This window comes from Schistocerca serialis, chromosome 3 (genome assembly GCF_023864345.2).
Source record: "Schistocerca serialis cubense isolate TAMUIC-IGC-003099 chromosome 3, iqSchSeri2.2, whole genome shotgun sequence".
In the NCBI taxonomy this organism is placed as follows: domain Eukaryota; kingdom Metazoa; phylum Arthropoda; class Insecta; order Orthoptera; family Acrididae; genus Schistocerca; species Schistocerca serialis.
This window is the reverse complement of record NC_064640.1, coordinates 332,901,852-332,916,959: the sequence shown is the minus strand read 5'-3', so window position 1 is coordinate 332,916,959 and position 15,108 is coordinate 332,901,852. Positions and strand designations below refer to the sequence as shown.

Sequence of the window (15,108 nt, the reverse complement as noted above, 5' to 3'; positions counted from 1 at the left end):
ACTAACAATGAACCAATTATACCAAACGAAATATAATAACCCTTATCATCAAAAGAAAATCTAGAATAAAAACTATTATCACCAGATATTGAATAATAAAAAAGACGAAAAGAATAAGAAGCAGTTACACCAGTAGAAATGAAATAAAGAAAAAAATCAAACAATTAATTCATCTTAGACAAACCATCTCAAGAATTAAATCCCTTGAATAAAACCCTGCTAAAAAGGTTATACCACATAAAGACAAACTAGAAACATTAAAACAAACTGAAGTTAAAGGTATAAAACTAACAATTGAACCTATAAAACGAATATCCTGAGAATCCTTTAAATTATGAGTTATTGAACCTGCACACATAAACAATAGCGCCTTAAATAAAGCATGAGCTAATAAATGAAAAAACGCAAGTATTGGATTACCCATAGCCAAATTTCTATTTTTTAAACAAGTTGTCTTAAAAGTAAGAATCAACCACAATTATAAATATCAAATATTGGTCTGAAACGAATTAATAAATAAACCCCAGCAGTAACAAGAGTGGAAGAATGAACCAAAGCAGAAACAGGAGTAGGAGCAGCCATAGCAGCAGGATGCCAAGAAGAAAAGGGAATTTGAGATTTTTAGTTATCCTATCCTAAGATTATTAATTCATATGAGTACAAAAGGACCATATGGTTGAAATATTTTTTATTTTGCTGGTCTGAACTCAGATCATGTAAGAATTTAAATGTCGAACCGACCTAATAAATTGGCTACTGCACCCAAAATTTTTCTTAATACATCGTCGAGGTCGCAAACTGCTTTGTCGATATGAGCTCTCAAAAACAATTACGCTGTTATCCCTATGGTAACTTAATCTTATGATAATAAATTATGGATCAAAACAACAAACATAAATAAATGATATAATAATGAAGAGTTTATTTATTCTTCATGTCACCCCAACAAAACATCATCATTAAATATAGAAAGACAAACAAAAAACTATATAAAAGTAAAATGTTAAGCTCTATAGGGTCTTCTCGTCCTAAAGAAAAATTTAAGCCTTTTGACTCAAAAGTTAAATTCAAAAATTTATAAAGAGACATTTGATTTCTCGTAAAGCCATTATTCCAGCCACTAATTAAGAGACTATTGATTATGCTACTTTGAACGGTCAAAACATGGTGGCTCTTAAAAAATCCGATCAGTAAGCAGGCCAGACCTCAAAGTATTGTCATGAGGACATGTTTTTGATAAACAGGCGGAAATAAATTTTGCCTAGTTCCTTATAATAAATTCACAAGGTAAAAATTATATACAAATAAATATACTAATTCTATCATTATTACAAAAATTTTAACTAAAAATGCAAGAATTATAAAAACATAAAATATAAAATAATAAGAACCAAATTCAACCAATAAAGGAAAATATAAAGTATCAGAAAAATCATAAACCCTAAATAATACTAATAATAAAGGTAATCAAGCAACCAGAGTAGAAAAAATTTAATAAACACCCGCCTGTAAGCGTTCAGGTTGATAACCTGAACCCAAAATCAAAAGTAAAGTAGGAACTAATCTAGCCAAAAAAAAAAATAAAACGAAAGAAGACTCAATCTAGCAAAGAAACAATAAAGGATAATCATTAAAATTAAGACCATAAAGACAGAAAAAATTAGAATGATAAGAACTTAAATAAACTGAACCTCTAGCAGTAATTATTAAAGAACATATTCAAAAACTAAGCAAACCAAACTAAAGGAAAAATAATCAATCCCAAAATAATATCTAATTATATTCAAATCTGCATATGAATAAACACAAATCATAAAAACAAAACTAGACAGAAATATTAAAGAATGAACCAACCATCAACAATTATTAACCAAACAAAGAGGGGTCAAAAAAAATATTTATAAATAAATACTTTTACATAAAGACAAACCAAAAGAATTTAAAAAATCATTTCCATGAGAACGAATTATTGAAACTAAGATAGAAAGACCTAGAGCACCTTCACAAACAGAAAAAACCAAAAAATTAACAGGAAAAAAATAATTATAATCATACTCAATAAGAAAAACAATAACTAATACAAATAAAGAAAGAACAATATATTCTAATCTCAAAAGAACTATCAATAAATGCTTATGTTTAGAAGAAAAAAAATAAACACCAGCAAAATAAACCAATAAAGAAGTAAAGACAGAGAATATAAACATTAGTCTTAATAATTTAAAAAAAACGCCGGTCTTGTAAACCGGAAATAAGTCCAGCCCCCACTTTTATAACTTCAGAGGTGAAAAAGCTTCCATGATCGGTCCCCAAACCGATATTTTTAATAAACTAACACCTGAAATGATCAAAATAATAATTATACCACTATCAAACGTAATAAGTACTAATTTTATTAAATTAAGACACTCAATATCAATAATGCCTTTCATTATCCTACAAATTTTTCTAGTTGGACTAATAAGAGGAACAATAATGGAAAGATATTGATTATCACTGAGTGGAAATAGTCTATATAAACCTTGACCACCAAATAATTCACCTCAACCATAATCAAATGATTTAGATGAATAATAACCTAATTTTAAAGGAATATATCTAATAAACTTTGTTAAAACAAAGGGTATAAACCACATAGAACCAGCAAATCAGACAAAAGAAAGTATACTTTAAGAAAATAAATTTTGAGAAAAATCAAAATTGGAAATGAGATAAGCCAAATAAGCACCTAAAACAACTGCAGTAATAGTTAAAAACTTTAAATAATGGGGCAAGGTAATCACATGAGGAACAGGAAAATTTAATCAAGACAACAGGCTACCACCAAAAACAGCAACAAACAATAAACCAGTTATACCAAACGATATATAATAACCCTTATCATCAAAAGAAAATCTAGAATAACAATTACTATCACCAGATATTGAATAATAAATAAGACGAAAAGAAAAGAAGCAGTTAAACCAGTAGAAAAGAAATAAAGAAAAAAAAATCAAACAATTAATTCATCCGCTCAGTGAGCAGCCCAGACCTCAAAGTATTTTCAAGGGGACATGTTTTTGATAAACAGGCAAAATAAATTTTACCTGGTTCCTTATAATAAATTCACAAGGTAAAAATTATATACAAATATACATACTAATTCTATCATTAATACAAAAATTTTAAAATTAAATCAATAATCTTAATAAAAAACCTAAAATAATTATAAAATCAAAATAAAAAATAATGAACCAAAACGTAATCTTAAAGATAGCTGGTTTAAAGCTTACTATTATATTTCATAAAACAAATTATAGATTATTAACTTCAAAGCTTATCCGTTAAGGAATAAATAAGTTAAAATTTATACTTAAAAAGTTCTATAAAAACAACTAACCTGAAAAATTTAATTTTTTCTTAAGAAACTAGATATCTTGGGAAACGATTAACATCTCATTTCTATAAATAATTTAATAATAATTATGATACATTAACAATAAGTTATTTATAAAACAACCCAGATCGAGACATGTAAAATAAATACTAAAATTTTGATAAACCCTGATACAAAAGGTACAAAAAATAAAATTTACTTTTTAAAATCTAAAATATTATTTTATAAAACAATTACATTACCAATAAACTATTATCTAAGAAACCAATTCTACAAAATATACTAAGACAAAATTCGACAAAATTATTTTTATTAAATAATTAAACAAACAAAAAAAAATATAATAAATTAAAGAATCAAGATATCCTGATTTGCATGGAAAAATTTTGAGTGAAAATGAAACACTTTACTAATAAGTAATATCTTGAAACTCTTCCTAGATACACTTTCCAGTCCATCTACTATGTTACGATTTATCTCATCTAAACTACAGTAATAGTTAAAAACTTTAAATAATAAGGAAAGGCAATCACATGAGGAACAGGAAAAATTAATCAAGACAAAAGGCTACCACCAAAAACAGCAACAAACAATAAACCAATTATACCAAACGAAATATAATATCTCTTATCATCAAAAGAAAATCTAGAATAAAAATTATTATCACCAGATATTGAATAATAAAATAGACAAAAAGCATAAGAAGCAGTTAAACCAGTAGAAAACAAATAAAGAAAAAAGATCAAACAATTAATTCATCTTAAACAAACCGTCTCAAGAATTAAATCCTTTGAATAAAACCCTGCTAAAAAAGGTATACCACATAAATGCAAACTAGAAACATTAAAACAAACTGAAGTTAAAGGTAAAAAATTAACAATTGAACCTATAAAACGAATATCCTGAGAATCCTTTAAATTATGAATTATTGAACCTGCAAACATAAACAATAGCGCCTTAAATAAAGCAATAGCTAATAAATGAAAAAACGCAAGTTTTGGATTACCCATAGCCAAAGTTCTTATTATTAAACCAAGTTGTCTTAAAGTAGAAAGAGCAATTATTTTCTTTAAATCAAATTCAAAATTAGCCCCCAAACCAGCCATAAATATAGTTATACAACCAATTAAAAGTGAGAATCAACCACAATTATAAATATCAAATATTGGTCTGAAACGAATTAATAAATAAACCCCAGCAGTAACAAGAGTAGAAGAATGAACCAAAACAGAAACAGGAGTGGGAGCAGCCATAGCAGCAGGAAGTCAAGAAGAAAAGGGAATTTGAGCTCTTTTAGTTATAGCTGCTAAAACAATTAATATAGTAATAAGCTTTATTTCAAACGAATTAAAAATAAAATCATAATAATAAATATAATTCAACTACCAAAATTCAATATTCAAGCAATAGAAATTAAAATAGCAACATCACCAATACGATTAGAAAGTGCAGTTAATATACCTGCATTATAAGATTTCACATTTTGGTAGTAAATAACTAAACAATAAGAAACTAAACCCAAATCATCCCATCCTAATAATATTCTAATCAAATTAGGACTAATAATTACAATCCTATAGAAAGAATAAATATTAAAACAATAACAATAAAACGATTTATAATCTTTTCTCCCGACATATAATCCTCTCTATAATAAATAACCAAAGCAGAAATATATATAACAAAAGACATGAAAACAAGAGACATTCAATCCAAAATTAAAGTCATAGCAACCATAGAACCATTTAAATTAAAAAGTTCTCATTCAACGAAAACTCTATAATCAATTATTAAATAATAAATACCCAAAATAAAAATTATAGTTCTAGAAAAAAATAGAGAAAAAAACTCAAAGAACAAATAGAAAATAAAATAAATTCATATCATTGTTTCCACAAAACAACATTTTTAATTAAAATACTTAAGTAACCTAAACAAAAAAATTCTCACCCTTTAAACAAAGAATGTCTAAAGGCAATCAATGTAAAAGTAAAAAATGATATTCACGAAAATAACCAATAGAACAAGTATAAACACCAGAATAATAAGTACCATGCTGAGAATAAGAATACATATATAAAGTGTAAACAGCTCTAAAAAAAAAGACAAAAAAATTAAAGAAAAAATCTAAAAGAAGATCAAGACATATTCCTATTTAATAATCTAAGTTCACCTACCAAATTTAAAGGAGGAGGAGCAGCTATATTAGATGATATTAGATCATCATAAAGCCATTCTTGGTATCAAATTAATTATACCCTTGTTAATTAATAGTCTTCATCTACCTAAACGTTCATAAATAATATTAGATAAACAAAATAAACCAGACGAACATAAACCATGACCAACCATTAAAGAAACAGAACCTATACAACCCCATCAATTCATAGTCATCAATCCTCCAATAACCATTCTAGTATGAGCAACAGAAGAATGTGCAATGAAAGACTTTAAATCAACCTGACGAAAACAAATAAATCTAACAATAACCCCACCAGATAAATCCAAAGACAATCAAAAATAATTACACTTTAAACCCAAATAAGAAATAACCTTCATGACACCAAAAATACCATAACCACCTAACTTTAATAAAACAACAGCAAGAATCATTCTCCCTGAAATAGAAACCTCAACATGAGCCTTAGGAAGCCATAAATGATCCAAAAATATCGGCATCTTAACTAAAAAAGCAAGATCTATAAAAACATAAACTATAAAATAATAACAAACAAAATCAACCAATAAAGGAAAATATGAAGTATTAGAAAAATCATAAACCCTAAATAATACTAATAATAAAGGTAATCTAGCATCCAGAGTATAAAAAATTAAATATACACCAGCCTGTAGGCGTAATCAAAAGTAAGGTAGGAACTAATGCAGCCTCAAAAAAATATAAAAAGAAAGAAGACTCAATCTAGCAAATGAACAATAAAGCGTAATCATTAAAATTAAGACCATAAAGACAAAAAATTTGAATGATAAGCACTTAAATAAACCGAACCTCTAGCAGTAATTATTAAAGAACAATTTCCAAAACTAAGCAAAATCAAACTAAAAGAAAAATAATCAATACCAAAATAATATCTAATTATATTCAAATCAGCATATGAATAAACGCAAATCACGAAAACAAAACTAGACACAAATATTAAAGAATGAACCAACCATCAACAATTATTAACCAAACAAAGAGGAGTCAAAAAAATAGTTATAAATAAATACTTTAACATAAAGATACCAAAAGAATTAAAAAGATGATTTCCATGAGAACGAATTATTGAAACTAAATTGAAAGACCTAGAGCACCTTCAGAAACAAAAAAAATAACAGGGGAAAAATAACCATAATCAAACTCAATAAGAAAAACAATAACTAATATAAATAAAGAAAGAACAATATATTCTAATCTCAAAAGAACCATTAATAAATGCTTATGTTAAGAAGAAAAAACATAAACACCAGCAAAATAAACCAATAAAGAAGTAAAGACAGAGACTATAAACATTAGTTTTAATAGTTTAAAAAAACTCCGGTCTTCTGAACCGGAAATATGTCCAGCCCCCATTTTTAAAACTTCAGAGGTGAAAAAGCTTTCATCATCAGTCTCCAAAACCGATATATTTAACAAACTAACCCCTCAAATGATCAAAATAATAATTATATCACTATCAAACGCAATAAATATTAATTTTATTAAATTAAGACACCCAATATCAATAATGCTTATCATTATCCTACAAACTTTTCTAGTTGGACTAATAACAGGATCAATAATGGAAAGATATTGATTACCATATATTTTATTTTTAACGTTTCTTGGTGGTATATTAGTTCTATTTAATTATATTACGAGAATTGCATCAAACGAAATATTTGAACCTAAATCAATTACGATAATTATTACCTTAATAATATAAGTATTAATTATATCAACATTAATTATTTTAGATATAACAATATTTATAGACTTTTTCAAGAATACTGAAACTATAAATATTGATAATTTAATCAATTATCAAGAAATAACAATATCTTTAGAAAAATTATATAATAGGGCAACATTCATTATCACAATAATAATAATTATAATTTATTTAATTTTAGCACTATTAGCAGTTGTTAAAATCACTAATATTAACCAGGGACATATTCGTAAAATAAGATAATTTACTAATGAATAAAATCTTACGATTAAGACATCCTTTAATTAAAATCTTTAATAACTCTTTAGTAGATTTACCCGCACCAACAAATATTTCATTTTGATGAAATTTTGGGTTTCTACTAGGGTTATGATTGGTAATTCAAATTGTAACTGGTCTATTTTTAGCTTTACATTATACATCAAATATTGAAATAGCATTTAGTAGGTTAGTTCACATCTGCCAAGACGTAAATAATGGTTGAATTATTCGAACCTTACATGCAAATGGAGCTTCTATATTTTTTATTTGTATTTATTTACATGTAGGACGAGGAATTTACTACGGATCTTACATATACATACACACCTGAATAATTGGTACAGTAATTATATTGTTAGTTATAGCAACTGCATTTATAGGATACGTTTTACCTTGAGGTCAAATATCATTTTGAGGTGCGACAGCAATTACTAATTTATTATCAGCAATTCCATATTTAGGAACAGATTTAGTTCAATGGGTGCGGGGAGGGTTTGCTGTTGATAATGCAACATTAAATCGATTCTTTACATTCCATTTTGTACTACCATTTATTATTGCTGTAATAGCAGCAATTTATTTATTCTTTCTTCACCAAACAGTGTCTAAAAACCCCTTAGGCCCAAATGGAAATATTGAAAAAATTCCATTTCACCCATACTTTACTTTCAAGGATTCTATTACATTTGTATTAAAACCATCATTATTAATTAAATTGTGCTTGATTAATCCTTACCTCCCAGGGGATACAGATAATTTTGTGCCTGCTAATCCATTAGTAACCCCCGTTCATATTCAACCAGAATGATATTTCTTACTTGCATATGCAATTCTACGATCAATCCCTAATAAGCTGGGAGGTGTTATTGCATTATTCTTATCCATTAGAATCTTAATAATTATACCATTTTATAATAAAACACCATTCCGAGGTATTCAATTCTATCCTATTAATCAGATTTTATTCTGAATTATAGTAGTTGTTGTATGCTTATTAACATGAATTGGTAGACGACCTGTTGAAGAACCTTATATTCTAACAGAACAAATCTTAAAAAATATCTACTTTACATACTTCTTAATTAATGTTCATGTTGCAAACACATGAGATAAACTAGTTAAGATATTATAAGTTAATTAGCTTAGGAAAAGTATATGTTATGAAAACATAAAACTAGAAGTTTAACTCTTCTATAAACTTTTCTTAAAAAATTTCACTAAATAAATGGAATAAATAAAATCTTTCAACCAACAAAGAAAAAAAAATTTAAAGATAAAGGCAAAAAACTTTTTCAAGCTAAGTACATTAACTTATCATAACGATAATGTGGTAATGTACCACAAACTCAAATAAAACCAAAGGACATAACAGCAAGTTTAATAAAAAATATAAAAGAATAAAAATCACTGCCTAATAAAATTAAAGCTAATAATAATGTTATAACGACAATTCTAGTATACTCAGCTAAAAAAATTAAAGTAAACCCGCCTGCACCATATTCAATATTAAAACCTGAAACTAACTCAGATTCACCTTCAGCCAAGTCAAAAGAAGTACGGTTAGTTTCAGCTAAACAAGAGGCAAAACAACCTAAAGCTAAAGGAAAAGAAAAAATAATAAATCAACAATATAGCTGATAATTTATAAAATCAAACATGTTAAAACCATCAATTAAAATAATCAAAGATAATAAAATTAAAGCCAAACTAACTTCGTATGAAATTGTTTGAGCAACAGAACGAAGATAACCTAATAAAGAATAATTTGAATTAGAAGACCAGCCAGCAATTATAACGGTATAAACACCTAATCTAGTACAACATAAAAAAACAAAAACCCATAAGAAAAAGAACATATATAAGTTAAGTAAGGGAAAATCTCTCAAACAGCCAAGGAAATTATTAAATTAAAAAAAGGAGAAAAATAATAAAGTAAATAATTAGATATAATAGGAATTGGCTGCTCCTCACAAATTAACTTAACAGCATCACTAAAGGGTTGAGGAATCCCTATAAATCCTACTTTATTTGGACCCCTTCGAATTTGGATATAACCTAAAACCTTACACTCTAATAAAGTTAAAAAAGCAACACTAATTAAAACACAAATAACTAATAAAAGAAAATTCAAAATAAACATAAATAAATCATAAAGTATCAATAATATTTCTAGAAAAAACCTACATAAATAAATTCTAAATTCAACACATTAAACTGTGAAAATAGTAATCTAATTAATATTAATCAATAAAATAAAAAATATTTCAACCATATGGTCCTTTTGTACTCATATGAATTAATAGTCTTAGGATAGAAACAGACCTGGCTCACGCCGGTCTGAACTCAGATCATGTAAGAATATAAATGTCGAACCGACCTAATTAATTTTTCTTAATCCAACATCGAGGTCGATATGAGCTCTCAAAAACAATTACGCTGTTATCCCTAAGGTAACTTAATCCTATGATCATAAATTATGGATCAAAACAACAAACATAGATAAATGCTATAATAAAGAAGAGTTTATTTATTCTTCATATCACCCCAACAAATCATCATCATTAAATATAGAAAGACAAACAAAAAACTATATAAGAGTAAAATGTTAAGCTCCATAGGGTCTTCTCATCCTAAAGAAAAATTTAAGCCTTTTGACTCAAAAGTTAAATTCAAAAATTTAAAAGAGACAGTAGATTTCTCATCAAGCCATTCATTCCAGCCATTATTTAAGAGACTAATGATTATGCTACCTTTGCACAGTCAAAATACAGCGGCTCTTTAAAAATCCGCTCAGTGAGCAGGCCTGACCTCAAAGTATTTTCAAGAGGACATGTTTTTGATAAACAGGTGGAAATTAATTTTGCCTAGTTCCTTATAATAAATTCACAAGGTAAAAATTATATACAAATAAATATACTAACTCTATCACTATGACAAAAATTTTAAAATTAAATCAATAATCTTAATAAAAAAGATAGAATAATTATAAAATCAAAATAAAAAATAATGAACTAAAATGTAATCTCAAAGATAGCTGGTTTAATGCTTACTATTATATTTCATAAAACAAATTATAGGTTATTAACTTCAATGCTTATCCCTTAAAGAATAAATAAGTTAATATTTATGCTAAAAAAGTAAAGTAAAAACGATTAACTTCAAAAAATTAAATTTTTTCTTAAGAAACTAGATATCTTGGGAAACGATTAACATCTCATTTCTATAAATAATTTAATAATAATTATGATACATTAACTCTAAAATATTTATAAATAGACCCAAATCGAGACAAGTAAAGTAAATACTAAAATTTTGATAAACCCTGTTACAAAAGGTACAATATATAGAATCTACTTTTTAAAATCTAAAATAATATTTCATAAAACAATTACATTACCAATAAACTATTATCCAAAAGATCATTTCTTCAAAATATAGTAAGACAAAATTCGAAAAAATTATTTTTATTAAATAATTAAACAAACAAAAAATAATTATAATAAAATAAATCATCAAGATATCCTGATTTGCACAGAAAAATTTTCAGTGTAAATGAAACACTTTACTAATAAGTTATATCTTGAAATTCTTCCTAGATACACTTTCCAGGACATCTACTATGTTATGACTTATCTCATCTAAATTGAAACTACCTTTAAATAATAAATTATAATAATCAATAATGAGAGCTATGGGTGATGTGTACACACCACAGAGCCAATATCAGTTAAATTAAATAAATAAAATTACTATCAAATCTACCTTCATCAACAGTATTTCACCATGAAACCAGTTATAAACAAAATTCTATTGTAACCCACATCCTCTTAAAAATAAGCGGCACATTGACCTGAAATATTTTAAAATTATAAATCTTGAGAATTATAACTCTAAAAAGATTCTCTGATAACGGAGATATACAAACAAATAAATTAAGTAGAGTAAATCGTGTTTTATCAATCACGGGGGAAGGTTCATCTGAATGGAATGAGATACCGCTAAATTGTTTGGGTTTAAAGACCAAAACTAATTGTACCCTGGTAAATAAAATTAACATTTAAAATAATATTGTATCTAATCCTAGTTTATTATTTAAATTTCACGGAATCATAAAAAGAGTTATAAATAAATTTTAACATTTCACCTTACAAATCTATATTTTAACCCTAAAAATTTAAACAACTGTTTTAACCAATAATATTCACTTGTATCAATCGTATAACCATGGCTGCTGGCACGAATTATGCTGATACTAAATCAATTGCTAAATCCGATATCACTTGATAATTAAATCAAATTACTGCAAAAAAAACATTTAGTGTAACAAAACTCACATATAATACAAAGAAAAAGTGAATACACAGCAAGAATTAAACTTTATTTTATATATATATATATATATATATATACATATAATTTATATTAATATATTACATTTAAATATCTATAATGAATTTATATAATATAATTGGATTTAATTCTATATATTTAAATTATTTAACTAATTAATATTTGAGTTAATTTAATATAAAGTTAATTTTATATTAATAACATATTACATTAAATTACATAATTGTTTATAATATATTTATTATATTATTTAATCTACCTTTATTATTAGTGAATAGAAAGATTAAATAAACATTAAGTTTAACTTCTTTATTATTAGTGAATAGAAAGATTAAATAAGAAAGAATATAATACATTTATTGGTATACATGTTGAATTATAATCTTTATTTATATATGATAGAGAAGTTGTTGTGATCATACAGGGATGTGTTTCTTTTTTTGTGTTCTTTTTCTTTTTTTCTTTAAATATTAGTATCTTTTATTTTTTCTTAATCTTATAAATTTTCAAATTTCTTATTTTTGCTTCCAAAAGTTTTATTCTTGCTTGTTCATTCACTTTTTCTTTGTATTATATGTAAGTTTTGTTAAACTAAATGATTTATATCAAATTACTGCAAAAAAAACATTTATATTAATAACATATTACATTAAATTACATAATTGTTTAAAATATTCTTTCTTGTTTATTCACTTTTTCTTCGTATTATATGTAAGTTTTGTTAAACTAAATGATTTATATCAAATTACTGCAAAAAAAACATTTAGTTTAACAAAACTTACATATAATACGAAGAAAAAGTGAATAAACAAGCAAGAATATTTTAAACAATTATGTTATTTAAAGTAATATGTTATTAATATAAAATTAACTTCTTTATTATTAGTGAATAGAAATACATGTAATAAATATATATATATATAATTATAATAATAATAATAATAATAATAATAAAAAAATAACATTTTAGATATTTCAATGTAATTAAATGTAATGGCTGTGTGACTTGTACTGCTGCTGTGCAAGTCACGTGACCAAGTGGCGCGTGACCTTGAGTGTGCGAGAGAGAGCGCTGTGGAGTGTGTGAGAGAGAGGTGCCGCGAGCCCTAGTATTACTAGGCTCGCGGCGGGCTAAAATCAAGTTTGCAAGTCATTTCCGGCGGCCGATAAGGCGCGCTCTTGAATGGGCCTGTCGCTGCGCGCCTGGTGGGGGGCAGGAAGTACATCCTGTTTCGAGGCAGCAGCAGACTCATTCGACTCGAGGCAGCCGCACGAAGCACACAGCCATGCCGTACCGCCGCAGAAGATACACAAGGAGGAGCAGACTTCCAGTGTATAAAACAGTGGACACTTTTAGTTTTGTTCCAAGCAATGTTTCTCAAGAGGAGTTACTGACTGGACCTATCACATTTGTTGGATGCAAGATTAACTTTTCATGTACTACTACAGAAGTTGTTCCTGGTAATGCATGGTTAACTCTTGCTATAGTACGAGGTAGTGATAAAGCATTACTAGGATTGGAATCGTACTATGACAGAGACATTGTTTCCTATCGTACATTTTCTATTGGTGTACAAGGTGATAGGGATTATGGTACAGCTGTTGTACATACTGATAAACCATTTTCTTTGTATACGAGAAACAGAAGACGTGTAAATGCTAATGAAAGAATTAATGTTTGGTGTAAGATTGATGGTGCTTTGTCAAGTTATATTAAAGTTATATTAATATATTACATTTAATTACATTTAAATATCTAAAATGTTATTTTATTATTATTAAACAATTATTTTACTACATTTATTTACCCAGTATTATAGCTACTTATGTTTTTAGCTTAAAATAGGTTATTATGTTATAAGTTATATAACAATATGTAATTTAATATAAAATATTATTATAATTGGATATAATAATTATAATTAACGAAATCAAATATAATATAATATATTTATATAAATCATTATATTAATTATAATAATATAATTAGATATAATTCTTTGTAATTTAATTAATTAACTAATTAATATTTGAGTTATGTTAATATAAAGTATAATTTAATACAAAGTACATATATATATATAAAGTATATATATATATATATTTTTTTGTATATTCAAATTATCCGAATCGAGATAAATTAATTAAAAATAACCAAAATAATACATAAACAATTTAAAAAAAATTTAATTTATATATTAAATATAAAAGAAGTGCCTGATTAAAGGGTTACCTTGATAGGGTAAATCTAGTAAATAAAAATTACCTTCATTAAAAATTACATAAGACAGAAATCAACTACCTGTTTTAGTATGAAAATCTAACGTGCATCATACACCTTAATGTAAAAAGGTAAGCTAAACAAGCTAATGGGTTCATACCCCTATTATAGAGATTTCAATCCTCTCCTTTTTAATGACCAACAACTCTTCAAAACTTCTCTTCCTATCAACATTAATGATAGGAACATTCCTGTCCATGGCATCAAACTCCTGATTCTGTGTTTGAATAGGACTTGAGATCAACTTACTTTCATTTATTTCACTCCTAACAAGAAATAAAAATATAATAATAAATAAGCCATCAATTAAATATTTTATTGTCCAAGCAATAGCATCGACAATACAATTATTTTCAATTTTGCTGATTCAAATAAAGTATCCAGTAAAGTGAGAAATAGAATTTATTCCCTCAATAATAATTAGATCTAGATTATTACTGAAAATTGGGGCTGCACCCTCTCATTTCTGATTTCCAGAAGGAATAGGAGCTTCGAGATGAAATAACTGTTTAACACTAATAACATGACAAAAAATTGCCCCAATAATGGTATTATCTTATTGTATTCAACTAAGAACTTTCATTTGAACAATTATCATTCTAAGTATTATTATTGGGGCAATAGGTGGCTTAAATCAAACATCTCTACGCCAACTTCTAGCATATTCCTCAATTAGACATTTAGGGTGAATAATTAGATCCCTAACAGTCAGAGAAAACGTCTGAGAACTATATTTTATTATTTACTCACTATTAAGATTAATTATGGTCTTATTATCTAAGCAAATAAATCTATTTTCATAAACCAAATTTATTCAGCGTGAAATATAAAAACTGAAATTAAATTCATAATATTTCTATCTCTACTATCCTTCAGTTGTTTACCACCATTCCTTGGACTTCTACCAAAAT

General features: G+C 26.3%; 1 long non-coding RNA gene across 1 annotated transcript in view; it reads left to right on the top strand.

Moving 5' to 3' along the window:
* LOC126470140 (uncharacterized) overlaps positions 1-10,112 on the top strand; it is a 267,886-nt gene extending 257,774 nt beyond the window's left edge. The window contains exon 3 of the long non-coding RNA XR_007586138.1: positions 9,974-10,112. This is a non-coding gene — a long non-coding RNA (uncharacterized LOC126470140). The remainder of the gene's footprint in view (positions 1-9,973) is intronic.
* The last annotated feature ends 4,996 nt before the right edge of the window (positions 10,113-15,108 follow it).